This window comes from Emys orbicularis, chromosome 7, assembly GCF_028017835.1.
Source record: "Emys orbicularis isolate rEmyOrb1 chromosome 7, rEmyOrb1.hap1, whole genome shotgun sequence".
Lineage (NCBI taxonomy): Eukaryota > Metazoa > Chordata > Testudines > Emydidae > Emys > Emys orbicularis.
The window spans coordinates 121,483,524-121,498,731 of NC_088689.1; the positions used below are offsets into that span (position 1 = coordinate 121,483,524).

At 40.7% G+C, this 15,208-nt stretch overlaps 1 protein-coding gene across 1 annotated transcript in view; it reads left to right on the forward strand.

Annotated features, from left to right (window-relative positions):
- FOXP1 (forkhead box P1) overlaps positions 1-15,208 on the forward strand; it is a 502,499-nt gene that overhangs the window by 58,710 nt on the left and 428,581 nt on the right. The window contains exon 3 of the mRNA XM_065407830.1: positions 3,312-3,442. The gene's annotated coding sequence lies outside the window, so the exon portion shown is untranslated. The remainder of the gene's footprint in view (positions 1-3,311; positions 3,443-15,208) is intronic.

A 15,208-nucleotide genomic window follows, 5' to 3' on the forward strand; every position in this document is an offset into this window, starting at 1 on the left:
TGCCACATATTCCAAACAGGAGGCAGGCATATACTGGTGGTGATATTTTGATCACCCTACTGTGCTAGCCATGGTTGCCCAGTTGTCTGTTTCTCCCACAAACACCATTCCAGGCGGCTCCACAAGCATAGGGGTGAGGAGGGGATCTCCCTGCTATCAGCCTTTTCCTCGTTCCTATCCTTCCTTAAAGCTCCACTCTGCTGTGATGCGCACAGAATAGTGACTTCTGCTAGCAGCTGGGCAGGTTGTTGCGATTTACTGTGACTGCTGCTGCTGATTGGCTTATAACATCTATGAATGGTGCACGCATTCCAAAACATTCTGTGTGAAACCCTAGCCTCAGTGAAGTCACCGCCTATTGACTTCAGTGGGGGCAAGGATTACTGTTACGTCCTCTCCCAACCTGTCATGCCTTTTTTCAGAAAGCAAGCTCTTTGAGCAGAGACTGTTGTTGACTACGGGTGAGGTTTTCAAAAGTCTGCTTCATATGTTTGTGCAATACCTAGTGCTGAATGGTCCCAACTTGGTTGAGGCCTCTTGGAGTTACCACAGTGAAAACAATGAATGAGCATGATTACCTCCAGGGTTCTGGTCTGACTCCCAGCTTAATGTATGTGTGGGAGACCTTCTGAAATGACTTGCATTTTCTTCCATAGCCCCAGCAAGAGCTTAATGTCTCTTGGGACTTAAATTGTCACATTTTCAAAATGTGTTTAAAATAAATTCTAAGCCTCAAGTTAATTTTTGGTAGGTTCAAGGTTGTGGCCAATGCAGTGCACAATAACCTGAGGATCATGGCCTGTGCACCATTTGACCAGTCCATTTTCACTGGTTCTGTTGTGTTCTCTTCTATATAGATCCCCATGCTCCTAAAGGAAAATAAAAATAGCCTTATGAAACCAGCCACTGTCCCAGATTTCAGGTCTTAGGTGGCAAATATGAGACACCTTGGATTCTGTCTCTAGACGTGGGCTCTGCAGTAGAGCGATGATCTGATGGTTAGGGCACTAGCCTAGAACTTGGGAGATATGAGTTCAAGTCCCTGATCCACTCCAGGCTTCTTGTGACATTGGGCAGGTTACTTAGCTAACTCTCTGTGCCTTGGTTCCCTGTCTGTATAATGGGGATAATAGCACTTTCCTGCTTCAGAGGTGTTGGGGGGGACAAAATACACTGGAGGTTGTGAGGTGCTCAACTATTACAGTAACAGGAGCCTGAGAGATCCTGCACAAACACAGTGCATGTAAGCTCTAGCTCAACTACAGACCTGTGAGTGTATCCAACAGGCTCAGTAATAAACCTAGCTTTCCTATGCGTTTCTGAAATACTTCCTTAAGAAACCTTGAAAATGTATATAAAAAAATATAGCTTGATCTAAGATTAAGGTCACTTTTGGCCTGCAGGTAATGCAGAGTATTTCTGAGTCTCTGTTTAGTGTAAGTGGTTGCGAACAAACTTTTGGGTTTACTCGTGTTATCCAGCGCAATCTAGTAATAGGAGCCTTTCTGGACAATGTAACACGTTTTCTGCTTCCATGCATTTTATATGAGAAATGGAAGCTCTAATACTTTTTGCAGCAGGGAAAGGAGAAATCCCTTTGGTTAGGGAAGTACCTTTTCTTTGTCCCATGATATTCCATTCAGGTATTGCTGATATAAAAACTCACAGATGTGCCTCAGGAAAACTTGGTTTAGAGTGTAGTTGTAGCCTTGTTGGTCCCAAGATATTTGAGAGACAGAGTTTGAGGTAATGTTTTTTTTTATTGGACCAACTTCTGTTGGCGAAAGAGACAAGCTTTCGAGCTTACACAGAGCTCTTCAAGTTTGAGAGAAGAAAAATTTGGTAGCCTGCCAAAATAATTAAACATGAATATTTGAAAGCTGGGGTCATGCTGCTGCCCAAGCAACATCCAATACTGCCCAGGGAACGCAGCTCTAGTGCAGAGGTCAAAGGTGGAAATGGATGACGATAGCCATGTCAGGTGGGCATGTCTCTGTGAGGCACGACATGCATCACATAAGGCAGAATTCTCTCCCCCTAGTCCATTCAGTCCCTCAGACCCCCTTCCTCTGGCTGGCAGATCAGTTCTGCTGTGCCTGATGTCACTCACCTAGTCTTACCGGTTGGACCCGTAAAGCTGTCACTCTCACTTGCCCAGGCCCTGATTCAGGAAAAATAATAATAATAGATTCATGCATTCCAAGGCCAGAAGGGATCATTGTGGTCATCTGATCTGACCTGTATAACACAGGCAATAGAATGTCCCCAAAATAATTCCTAGAGCAGATCTTTTTTAGAAAAAGTCCAGCCTTGATTTAAAAATTGCCAGTGATGGAGAATCCGCCACAACCTATGGTAAATTTGTTCCAAAGATTAACTGCCCTTACTGTTAACAATTTACACCTTATTTCCACATAGCATATAGGCGGGTGCTTAAGTTCTATTGAAGCCAATGGGATTTAATCATGTGATTAATTCAGGACAGCAATTAATTACATGCATGAGACCCAGATAATGCTTCTCTTTGGACCAGGCTCCAGGACAGTAGGGTTTTACCCAGTCTGGATGAGACGCTTTGTTAATGAAGAGATCTAAAGTGGTTTCAAAGTAACTCTACTCTACACACTAACTAAACAGTCATTTTACTAATAAACAGCATCCTTAGAGCTAAGCTTAAACTCAAATATGTTACTATTAGCGGGGGAAAAAACAAATTTGTATTTTCTTAACTGCTGAAGTATCCCGTGTGCAAGTTTCACCTCTCCTCTTCCCTCTCCCCCCCCCCCCAGTATCAAACATATTTTTACGTGTTTTTCCTTAGAAGAAAGATAATTGCTAAAGAGAGATTTTGTTTTGTTAAGGTTTTGTCAGGATGAAGTGAGCAAAGGGAGGATAAACATCTGACAAACTTAATGACCCTGTTTCATTTTGATAGTGCAGAAGTAGGTTAAAATCTCTTAAAGTCCTGAAACAGCACTCTGTTTTCTAACAGAGTATCTGCTAGGGTGTTGACTAATTTTGGTATTGAAAATGAACATAAACTTATAAATCAGCAGAGCAAATTAGATACTTGAAATAATAGCACCTTTTAAAAACGCTGCCTTCCTGCCTTAAGTTTCAATTTTATTTATAGCAAAAAAAAATCTTTATATGACAAAATAACATTTGATTTATTGCAAGAATATTTCAATAGGGGGTTTTCCCCACCTCCAGCATTTATACTTTCCTCTTTGTTTTCAAGTTCAGGGAAGTGGTGGGCTTGGGCTTAGTTCTAGCTAAGTGAAGTTTTAAAACATGTTTTTGTCTTTCAGTCAATCTCCTGAGAACCACTTTCTGAGTGATTCCAGCTTCCGAACATGTTTCCCATGGTAGGGGTTTTGATCCCTTGCCAGATTTGCCCTGAGCCATGAGTGAATATGTGTAATGCCCACAAGTAAAACTGGTGAGTCAACTAACCCAAGTCTGTAGTTGTTTTTCCCCCCCGCTTGTTACTTGGTATGCTTTTGTTTTTTTTAGTATTGTTTGTGCTTAAAAGTATGTCACTAGTTTTCTGCTGTATAATATTATATAAGAATCTGATTTAATAATAGAAAAAAACTCCAAAGCTTACATGAAAATGCAAGATATTATAGATGTTTGGTGGTGGGGTTGGCATTTTATGGTATAAACAGGCATGGTCTAAGCATGGCTTTGCAGGCACTGCACGTCACAATTAAATATGGATACGTAGAGGCCTTTTTCCATGGCATCGTTATTCTTTGCTTCCAAAGGAGCCATAACCAGAAAACAATTAGCTATCACTGTTCTGCCTCGCTTCTATCCCAGTGACAAAATGGTGTCACTGGTACACAAGAGAGCTGTCTTATCACATATGCCTGCCTTGTTAGCTTGGCATCCCGTAGCGCAAAGTTTCCCATCGTTCAAGGTGGAAACCCTAGATACCAAGCTTGGTTTCTCTACTGATGTGCATTATCCAGCCAAGTCAACTGGTGGGTGGGGGTGTGCCTGTTTCTCTATTAATGAAAGGTTGCCATTTGCCCCTGTTGTTGTCCATATGCAGTCCCCATTGTGACCCCTTACCTGTAGATGTGGAGTAATCCGGTTAGGCCCCTTTTGGGACTGGGCTGTCAGTTCCACTCTGTTAATTGGCTTGCAGAAGGAGTATTGGAGCTAATACTTTGAATTCCTCCCCGCAGCTCCACCAGCCTGCAGAGCAAAGTCACTAACAAACTGAGATCACTCACATGGCATATCCCTTTTCTCTTTACTCCTGTCCCATGTCCCGCCTTTTACTTATGAACTGGGCAGGAGGGGGACAAAAAGTCAGGAAAACAGGAATCATTTTATTTGCAAGAAAATTAAAGGATATGAATGAGGCTTTTAAAAGGAGGAAATATGAGTAATTAAAGTGCATTGAAGATGGGAATATAAATTGTTTCTTGAAAATAAATTTGGGTTTCTGGCACATGTTTAATAATATCCCTCTGTGTATTAGGAAACCCATTTCAATTCAAAGATTATAAAAACACAGAAATTCACACATCAGTGAATTGTGATTTTTTTTTTTTTTTTTTTTTTTTTTTTTAAGGTTCTGTGCTTTTTTTTTTTTTTTTTTTTCCAGAGGTAGCATAATTACCATGTCATTTAGCAAAGATTATAATAACTGCTCAATTTTTAACGACTGGTGTAGTAAACCGTTGAATAAACCCATATGGCATCTCAAAGTATGTGTGTGTGTGTGAGAGAGAGAGAGTGTGAGAGAGATTTCTACCAGTTCCTTCATATATGAATTACCCACCTTGCTAACGTGACTGAGATCCTAAAATGGGGAGCAATTCCAGATTTCTCCAGTGATGTCTAGCTGGGCAAGAAAATTCTCAGTGCTCCATAGCAAACTGGTCTTTTGACTTTAGTGATGGTGCTAGCTAATTAAAAAAATTAGTTTCCAATAAAGCAGGCATAGAAAACTTGTATAGGTATATGGAGGATATTTTTTCCCTTAGTAAAGCTCTCCTTCTGTATTTACTTAAATCTCCTATAATAACCATAAATACAGAATTTGTGGAGTCTGAGTCCTGCTGTGAAAGACTTTAATAAAGATCTAGGCCTCTCTGAGCATGGCATAGGCTAAGTGCAACAGCATATGCTATTATGATAACCCTGTGGCATTACCTGTAATGGGACTCTGTGTCTGTTCTTAGAAATAACACTCAGAAGAACGGAGAGACTTTAAAATGTATCCTTGAGAGTATAGGTTGAATTATGAAAGTGAAAACCTGTGGTTAACTAGTATCCCAAGTAGAGAAGTGTTCTAGAGACCAGTTCTCTCAGTAGCTTCAGTATTAAAAAATTCAGGATGATTAATTCTCTCCAAACACTGGACTGAACAAAGAGAGGCATGTCCATATATCTTGTAAATCTGGCTGCTTTTAGTCCTCCTTTAAAATTTTGGGTCACACAATAGCCTTAAGATCTCTGAACAGAATCAGCTCCCTAAACACTTTAAAAAAAAAAAAAAAAAAAAAAAAAAGGCAAAATAACAACATAAAATGAGCCAGGCATTTCTGAGCAACCATTGGCAAGGAACAGTTTGCCAGAAATGGTGCTGACACACTTATTTTAACCCTTATCTTTTTTCTAGCTTCTAGTTGCATCATTACATCAATGTATTATTAACACCTTTCCCAGAATTCTCTCTAAGGGTGGAAAGTTGCCTGGCTGGTGTAAGGGTGACTTGCTTTTTCCATCTTCCTGTTCATCAGCCGCTAGAGGACAGCTATGAGGAGCAGTCCTTTCCCCTGTTGCAGTAAGATCCACCTTTAAATATTGCTGCTTTCTTTCCCCCCCCCCCCCCCGCCCCCCTTAAGCCTTCGTGATGATGTCAGGAATTCATTCACACCCTGTAGATTTTAGAACTTTCCAGCTTACTGAGTAACAAAATGTGATTCCTGCTAATTGTGTTGACTGAATACTTAGAGCCTTTGGAAGAGAAGAGTTCTTTTTTTTTTTTTTTTTTTTTAAAGCCTAGCATCTACTTGTGTACTATTTTATGGCAGGCAAAGGTCATCTGGGGCAGGCAGCCAGAACAGTGAATTGCTTCATTGCAACGCGTAAGAAAATGAAACCAAAAGAGACGGTAAAGGTTTAAACAAATTGCTCATCATTACCAATTTTTAAAGTCAAGAAATTGGTGCTGTATACGTTTTTTTAAATTGGAGATAACCATGCTTGCCCAATAAATTGACTTAAGAACAGAACAAATCAAAATAATGGTTTGGTGCTTAAAGTCTGGATTTTCAGCAAGATTTCGCACAGCTTCACCCATGCAGTTCAGTGGTCTGAACCCCAAGCTAATTGGAGAGTTATAAAACTGCTACTTTTCTTTTCAGCTACTTAGCGTCCTTTAGAGAGTTAGTGTGTTTTATGAGCATTCCGAGCAGACCTCCCCCGCCCCCCCATGTAGGAAGGGGTGCTGTAATCTACATTACAGCTGCCATTATTCCAAAAGAGGAAGTCTAGATGGGACATCACTTGGTTCTTAGTTATCTGTAGGGGTTTATGTTATTTACAATGCTCCTTTGATAGCAGGGAAGCAAGGAATCATAGCTCTGTTTCTGGTCATATTCACACTAGTGTATATATCAGGAGTACATTTACTGAAGTCAGTGGAGTTGTACTAGCATATACCCATGGAACTGAGCTTGGGATTCAGCCCCAAGACCAGAAGTTCAACTTGGTTCTTTTGCATCAGAGTATGGGGGACAACCAGTCAGCTATTGGGCTAGGTCTTAACAGCACATACTGCTAGGACAAAAGTGCTATCTGTCTCCCTTACTACTGTGAAACATCAGTGGCTTAAACACTTTGAGCAAAACAAACTTTCTAGCCAAGAAACTTTTCTACTTGGGGGGGGGGGGAAAGTAATTTTAACAATTTAATATACTCCATAATATGTTTTATAAGCTGGTGTGGATGATCCTAAGTATTTTGGTCTTTTTCATAACACAATGAACCTAATATTGGTAAAAATACAGATCTTAGATGCCACCATAAAGAGAAGCTAGATTTAATAAACAGTTATGAATGTTGGCAGCTGCCTATCAGATTGTATAACATCGACTATAGCACATGAAGACAGTGTCAACTTACATTTTATCTCCGAAGTATTTTCAAAGCGTTTATTTTGCTTTCTCCTGAGTCCTTAACCTAATTTAAGTTATATAATTGCCTGAATATTTTTCCACAGAGCTAATTGGCTCATTGCCAGTGTGGAAACCATTGTCTGACTTGATGATGATCAGAAATTAACATGACATTTGCGTGGTGGTAATGAAATATTAGTAATGTAATTCATGACTGTAAGAAAGAGACCATCGTCCCCCACCTATGATCAGCAGGAGGGGCTCGGCGCATGATGAAGTGCTCCCAGCAGGCACCTCACAGCAGTGGCTAGCCAATCTCTATGTCAAATTTAGTTTTAAATTCTTCAGACAAAGCTGTAATGCTTACCAATTAATTACTACAAATGTCAATTAAAAATCTACCAAATAATATGGTAAGATTAAATTTCAATTAAAAAAATTACGTTTAACAAATAAGATATAACATTATTTTAATGAATTCTGCTGAAGGTGACAGTTTATCTAGATATATTTATACTGTGTAGGTGGATCTAAATTCATTGGATAATGTTAACCATGTTACTTCATATACAAATTAGTTGTGAAAATTATTTCCACTGTGGCTATGTCCTGGAGGAGATGGGGCGTCAAGGGGCATTTCTCATCCTGAGAAGAAAGGGGAATTTTGAGCCTTTTAAGTACAGAAATCTTTTCACGCTTAAAATGAAAGATCTGTCGTAAACCTTCTTATTAACTGAATTCATGGTATATCTCAGTGCTTTATATTTATAAAACTGAATATAGATTTTTGATAGTGGAATAGAACGAGACCTAACTTTGTTGACTGTATTTATTTTCTTACAACAGTTTCCCAGTTAAATCTGCTTTGATGTAGATGTTTTCCATTCTTCCTATGAGCCTGCTAACGGAATTATTTTATGCACACATCTGCCTGTGAAGGTAGTAGATTGTAAATGGTGAGAGGGTTTTAATTGTATGGCCCCTAGCAAAGACCCCAGTTCAGCAAGCTATGCAAGTATGTGCTTACATTTTAAGCACATGAGTAATTCCATAAATCAGTGGGATTACAAATGTTTAAAGGTAGGCGTATGCCAAAGTACCTTGCTGAATCATGGCCAAAATGGAACTGGCAAAGTAAAACTCACGTACCATTATAAACTTTTGTATTTACTTATAGTATATATGACAAACTTTTAATAAAACAATAACGTATTAGAACCAGAATGTTGTTTGTGTTTTCTGTGTTAATTTCATAACTGAAATTGTATATTGGAAGTGACAAGATGTTTTATTCAACATAGAAAATCTGTTGTCTGCTAAAGGATGCAATACGTAAAGTCCTTGGAATCTTGGGTTAAAATGCAAAGGTATTGAAAGCCTCTGCAGTCTGGAGGGTTCAGAGAGGCCTTCATTCTGATTGATGGAGAGTAGTCCCCACCCAAGCATAGAAGTCATGAAGGTATGGAGGCACACAATTGAGAGCTAATATTTATTCTCTGTCCTCGTAATGCTAAATATCAGGGAGTAGCTTAGGACACTAGAGAAAGAAATCAGGTTTGTTAAATATACTAACCCTAGTCTGATTTATTTCCATCAGCTTTTATTACTTCCTCTTGGCACTGTCATATCTGAAACGGCATATAGGGAACAGGACATAAAAAAAGACAAGTATTTTTGATTGTTTCAAACCAAAGCTGGAAAAATCCACCCTACTGTAGCAAATTAAATGCTTTCTCTTGCTAGTGTGGGGGCCCGAGGCATAAATCCTGCTGAAATTGAAGTATCTTCTTAAAAAATGAAATTCTAGCCCCCCTATGGCTGTGAAGAAAAGTTACCAAATATAAAGAACTGCCGTGTTCCTGAATCTGCAAATAAGTAGCTCCAGTAGCTCTACTGCTGCTCAAGCTTTGACAAGTGGTGGCTGAATGAAACGGACAAGACTTGGTTTCATTTTTGCTGTATAGAAGTGCCTGTGAGCAGCATTGACAGCTGTAAATGGATCTCACTTCATGCTACTGCCTGATAAAGCTATAAACCGCGAAAGAGGTGGACACTGGTGTTTCTCATGGTGGTGGGCGGGCCCAAGGAAATGGAGACTGTGGAAGGAATAGTATAGCCGAAACATCTTCTTCCCACCCTCTTCCAGCAGTCGGGGGGCTGGGCGAAAGTTAGAAGGGCAGACTCCTACTCTTTCAACAGCAGCCAGGAAGTTGTAAATGGGAGAGAAAACAGAAAGCTATTTCTCTCTTCCAGCAGCTAGAGGGGGGAGTGGAGGTTCACAGTTACTGGATGCCTGTTGGTCAGAGGCTGACACGGCAGCTGGGCTCTGAAGCTGGCTCTTCTTAAGGAACTGTCTTCCCTGAAGCTTTTTGCCTCTGGACCTAGCCTTCTTTTCTCAGTCCTGAGAATGTGCTTGTACCTTCAGGTTGACTTTCTTCTGGCACTTGTCGAACAGTCCTGTATGTGGGTGCCCTGAGGAATGTGTAATCTTGGCGCTTTCCAGACTGCCAGAAGCTGTAAGTTTTATATTCTCTCCAGGAATTCTACCTCCAATAGGAAAAGGATTTTCCCTCGTTCTATCAGTCAGCTAAGCATTTGAGACAAGAACATTCTTCATTTTCTAGTGAGCCCTTTGGTTGCCCGGTATTAGGAAGATCAAGAAGCAGAGGCCTTTAGTAGCCTTATTAAATACCTTTGGTTGATGGAGGGATGAGCCCTTCTGATGTGCATTTGTTACAAGTTCTCTTTTGACCAGTGACATTTTTTTAGTATAAGCCATGGCAGCTGCAGTGAATCCCAGGAAAACTAAACTGGGAGAGGGCATCAAAATAGACTTCCGCCATGACCGCCGGCCTTTATTTATCAGGAAAATCCAAGTTTGCAACCAGTAAGCTGAGTCTTACAAATATACAGACTTATTTTAGGAAAAAATCAGTGTCAACTGCAAAACCTTCCATTCTAAAGAGACAAAAATTCTCCTATGTAGCCTATATTAATTCAGGTGTCCTTAAGAGATGGATAACTGCTCCCACCAGGACATTCACATGACCGAGAACCACCATGTCAGGTCAGAAGAGACAGAGGTCACTGTGACAGAATTTATCCCTGTCTTCACACCCTACACACTATTGTAATCTTTGTACAAAGTATGTTATGTAAGGTATCAATTGAAAACTCATAATTTGCTAGTCAGTATTGTCCTGATAAAAGTATGTGTGGAGTTAAGATTCCCTTGTACGATGTTATTAACACACGTTCTAAACCCCACAGCCTTGCCAAAGCAGAAGTTGGCAAACAGGTCTGATCTAAACAAAGGAATGTGTGTTCTGCTTAACTTGCATTTAAGCAGTAAACAGAATCATCAAGCAGGAAGGGAACATCCTTCCATATAGACTTTGTCTCGTGGAAGTTTTTCAAGAGGGGGATTGTAACTATAAAAAGGAGAGGATCCCAAGGGACCCCTCTTGCGCTCCCTGCCCATCGCATTCATAGCACCTGAAGAGACAAAGGAAGCAGCTGTTGGACTCTGGGAGAGGGGTCCTGGCCTGAAGAGTTTGGTCAGACTGCTGTAAGCATGTGGTGAGAGAGCTTTGCTTTGAATCTAATATCGTTTGTTGAGTTAGGCACTAAAAAGCATTTTATCTTTTATTTTTCTTGTAACCATTTCTGACTTTTATGCCTCATTTTTTGTACTCACTTAGGCCTGGTCCACACTAACCCCCCACTTCGGACTAAGGTATGCAAATTCAGCTACGTTAATAACGTAGCTGAATTCGAAGTACCTCAGTCCATATTTACCGCGGGTCCAGACGCGGCAGGCAGGCTCCCCCGTCGATGCCGCGTACTCCTCTCGCCGAGCTGGAGTACCGGCGTCGACGGCGAGCACTTCTGGGATCGATTTATCGCGTCTAGACAAGACGCGATAAATCGATCCCAGAAGATCGATTGCCTGCCACCGAACCAGGAAGTAAGTGTAGACGTACCCTTAAAATCTCTTTGTAGTTAATAAACTTGTTTTATTGTTTTATCTAATCCAGTGTGTTCAAGTTGAAGCGTCTGGGTAACTCCATTTACGGTAACAAGTTGTGGTGCATATCAGATCTTTGGAGTGGAATCCGGAGCTGGAGCGCGGAACAGTAGGTTTTATGCCCGGAGCTGGAGCGGAGCCGGAGAGGAGCAATTCAAAAATTTGATTGCTCCAAATCCCTGGTGCATATTATTCCCTTAAAGAAATAATGGACTTAATGTACACCTCTACCCCGATATAACGCTGTCCTCGGGAGCCAAAAAATCTTACCGCGTTATAGGTGAAACCGCGTTATATCGAACTTGCTTTGATCCGCCGGAGTGCGCAGCCCTCCCCCCCGCCCCCCGGAACACTGCTTTACCGCGTTATATTTGAGTTCGTGTTATATTGGGTTGCGTTATATTGGGGTAGAGGTGTATTCGTACTTTCCAGGAGAGGGTTGGGTAGCACAGAATATACGTTTCTGGGGGGAAATCTGAGACCAGGAGTGTGTTGGGGTCACCCTGTGGTAATTTTTAAGGATGGTAAGAGCCTAGGTGTGGCTGGCTGGCTGCAGGACACACACAGACATAGTTGTGAGTGACTTGCCTGCTGGAGGCTGTTTCTGAGCAGCAAGGCTTGTAAAGGGCACCCCAGGTTACAGGGCAGGGTGATACAGTTACTCATTGGTCTGGATTGTACCCTGATATGTCAGTCATGCAATGGTAGAAAGGCAGCACACTTTAGTAGACGTAGTCATACCACGGCTTATGATACACAGACATGGGCCAAACAACATAGGGAATGTTTGACTCAGTGAGAAACTTCAGAAAGTTCTCTGAGCTGGTCATGGGCTACCCTCTTAGTAGAAGCTACTGGAAGTTTTGCTGTTGGCTTCAAGGAATGCAGGATAAGACCCTTAGTCCTAGCTCTGCTGCATGTGGTTGGAAAGGGGTCTGAAGGGTTCCTTCAGCAGGAAAACATGAGACTTAAGTCTCATTATACCATCACTCCGATAAAGTCCGTTGGGGGACAATATGCAGATGAAATGCCTTTTATACTCCATTAATATTCTTTTCCAGCAGAGCTTTTTAAGAGTTGTTGGGTTTTTTTCATGATTTCAGTGCATGAACAAACTTAGCTGAGGACTATTTGCCAGGAAAATTCCTGTTGTAATCGTTATGGACAAGGTCTGTTCAGCATGGTTGGGCAGTCATCAACTAGCTGAGGGTTTTTTTAATGTAAAACAAAGCGGTAACGTCCAGTGGATGTTGGCACTCTGCCAGCCCCTTTGGATGTGTCCCTTCAGTATTGCTTCCAAGGCCTGTTGTTCTAGGTCTTCATGGATTGAGCTCTCAGATCAAGATAAGTATATATCTTTGCCTAGACTTATTTATGAGGGGAAGACCCCTTGGAGAAGACTGCGACTGAGATACCCCTCAGCTTTTTTGATAACATGCTTCAGGGACACAGTTTAGTCCCTGAAGCATTTTGGGTTCCTTTGGTATGAATGATGTACTTTGAGCCTGATTCTCTTCATGGTGAAGTTAGTGGCAGATGTTTTTCTATCTAGGTAGGTGTGACAGGTTGGATCACAGAAACCCTCTTGGGAGCTGCCACCTGACATGCCAAGACTACTTCTACCCCTGCTTTCCCTGCCAGCTCAGGACTCCAGCACCCTGTCTTGCTGAGCCAGACACACCCGTCTGCTCCAACAAAGACCCAGGGTCTGAATTACTTACCCCAAAGCTGCAGGTTTACCTGAAAGCAGCTAACAGAAGTGTTCCTGTCTTTAACACTCAGATGCCCAACTCCCAATGGGGTCTAAACCGAAATGAATCCGTTTTACCCCGTATAAAGCTTATGCAGGGCAAACTCATAAATTGTTTGCCCTCTATAACACTGATAGAGAGATATGCACAGTTGTTTGCTCCCCCAGGTATTAATACATACTCTGAGTTAACTAATAAGTAAAAAATGATTTTATTAAATACAGAAAGTAGGATTTAAGTGGTTCCAAGTAGTAACAGACAGAACAAAGTAAGTCACCAAGCAAAATAAAATAAAATGTGCAAATCTATGTCTAATCAAACTGAATAGAGATAAGATTCTCACCAGTTCCAGAATGCTCCCTTTTAGAGGCTAATCTTCTTTTAGCCTGGGTCCAGCAATCACTCACACCCCTTGCAGTCATTGTCCTTTGTTCCAATTTCTTTCAGGTATCCTGGGGAGGTGGAGAGGCTCTTTCTTTAGCCAACTGAAGACAAAATGGAGGGGTCTCCCAGGGGTTTAAATAGACTCTCTTGTGGGTGGAGACCCCCTCCTCACTCCTATGCAAAGTCCAGCTCCAAGATGGAGTTTAGGAGTCAGCTGGGCAAGTCACATGTCTATGCATGACTCACAGTTTTTACAGGTAGCATCCATTGTTTACATGCTACCTTGAAAGTCCTCAAGTAGACTTCTTATGTGGATTGGAGCATTCCAAGATCCATTGTCCTTTAAGTGTTTCTTGATTAGGTACTTAATTTCAACATTCCTTTCTCCAGGAACTGACCAAATGCTCTACTAAGGTTATTTAGAAATCAAGCCAGTACACAGCCAACATTCATAACGTCGAATACAAAAATGATACATGCATGCAAATAGGAGTAATACATTCAGTAGATCATAACCTTTACGGAGATGTGGTACATGGCATATGTAGCATAAAACACATTCTAAGCATATTTCCATAGAGGTGTACGGGAGGTACCATCACAGCAGGTACTTGCCTGTCCCCATAACTGAATGATCAAAGTGTCAGTGCCCAATTGACTTGAGAGGCAACAGGATCTGACCCTCTTGCAGTCAGAAATGATGTCTGAGGTCTTTGCTTTTTATTGTTACCACTGAAGCGCTGACAAAACCAATAACGCAACTGCTGCTGTTCTGAGGGGGGAAAAAAATGACTAAAGCTGAAGAGGAGAAAACAAAATTTATGAATGAAAGAAACCGCAACCTCATTATTTTCCCCTTAAAAAAACATGTTGCCCTTCTATTTGTTTCCATGTGGAATTACTCTTTGGGCTAGGGAAGATTTTTCTCCAGGCTTACTTTAAATAATTTACAACAGTCCTGTTTAAGATCAAATCCTTAGGTCTTTACTCTGTATTAAAATAAATAAATTATATAATAATAATATAAAAAAAAAATTAAAAAAAAAAAAAAAATGCCGGCAAAATTCCCAATGAAATCAATAGGGACTTTTTTCCTGAGTAAGGAATGAGTAAAGACTAATTCTCTTTGAGTTAGTTGGGAATGTAAATGCAGGAAAAAGCCTCACTTGTGGCTTAAAACTCCCTTTTCCTGTTGAATAATTGTCATGTCAGACAATGTGATTGTTGATCTTTAATGCACTGGAAACACTCCTCCACACCGTGGCTCAGTGCACACCTGAAGTGTCTTCAGCCATCATAACACATGGGCTTTTGTACCTTATCGCTTAGTTACTCACTTTTCGGAGACTTCAACAAAAACTCACGCACCATTCAGTGAGTTAAAGACGGTGTCATTTGTAGAGATTTGGCCTTAACCTGGAATTTCCATGTTTTTGTGGGTTTAAGTCAAACCTTAACATTACTTCTGTGTAATGTTTTTGTGGTTTAATGTTCTTAAGGTTTTTTTTTTTTTACAGTATTTCTTTTCAGTTCTGTCAGTGAAGTGTATGAAAGTTGACAAGTGTAAATATGTAGTTAGACAATTTAAAAAGTGTATTATTTACTGATCGACCATAATGGCTCCTTGGAGCCATTATACTCAATCATATCATGTCAATCTGCAGAAGTTATTATGATGGTAGTACAGATATGCATATTTTTTTAAAGAGAAAAACATTGTGCTTGTGTAAAAGCTGTTTTTAATTGTCAATATGTTCTCTTCTTTTTTTAAATATCAATAGTTTAGCCCATAGTATGGCTAACAGCCTAAAAAGGTAAGAATAAGCTTGTAGGAAGACCCCAAAAAAAAGCTATAACTGGCACATCAGTGTGTGGCTTATTTCTATATTCTAGTGTGGCTGGTT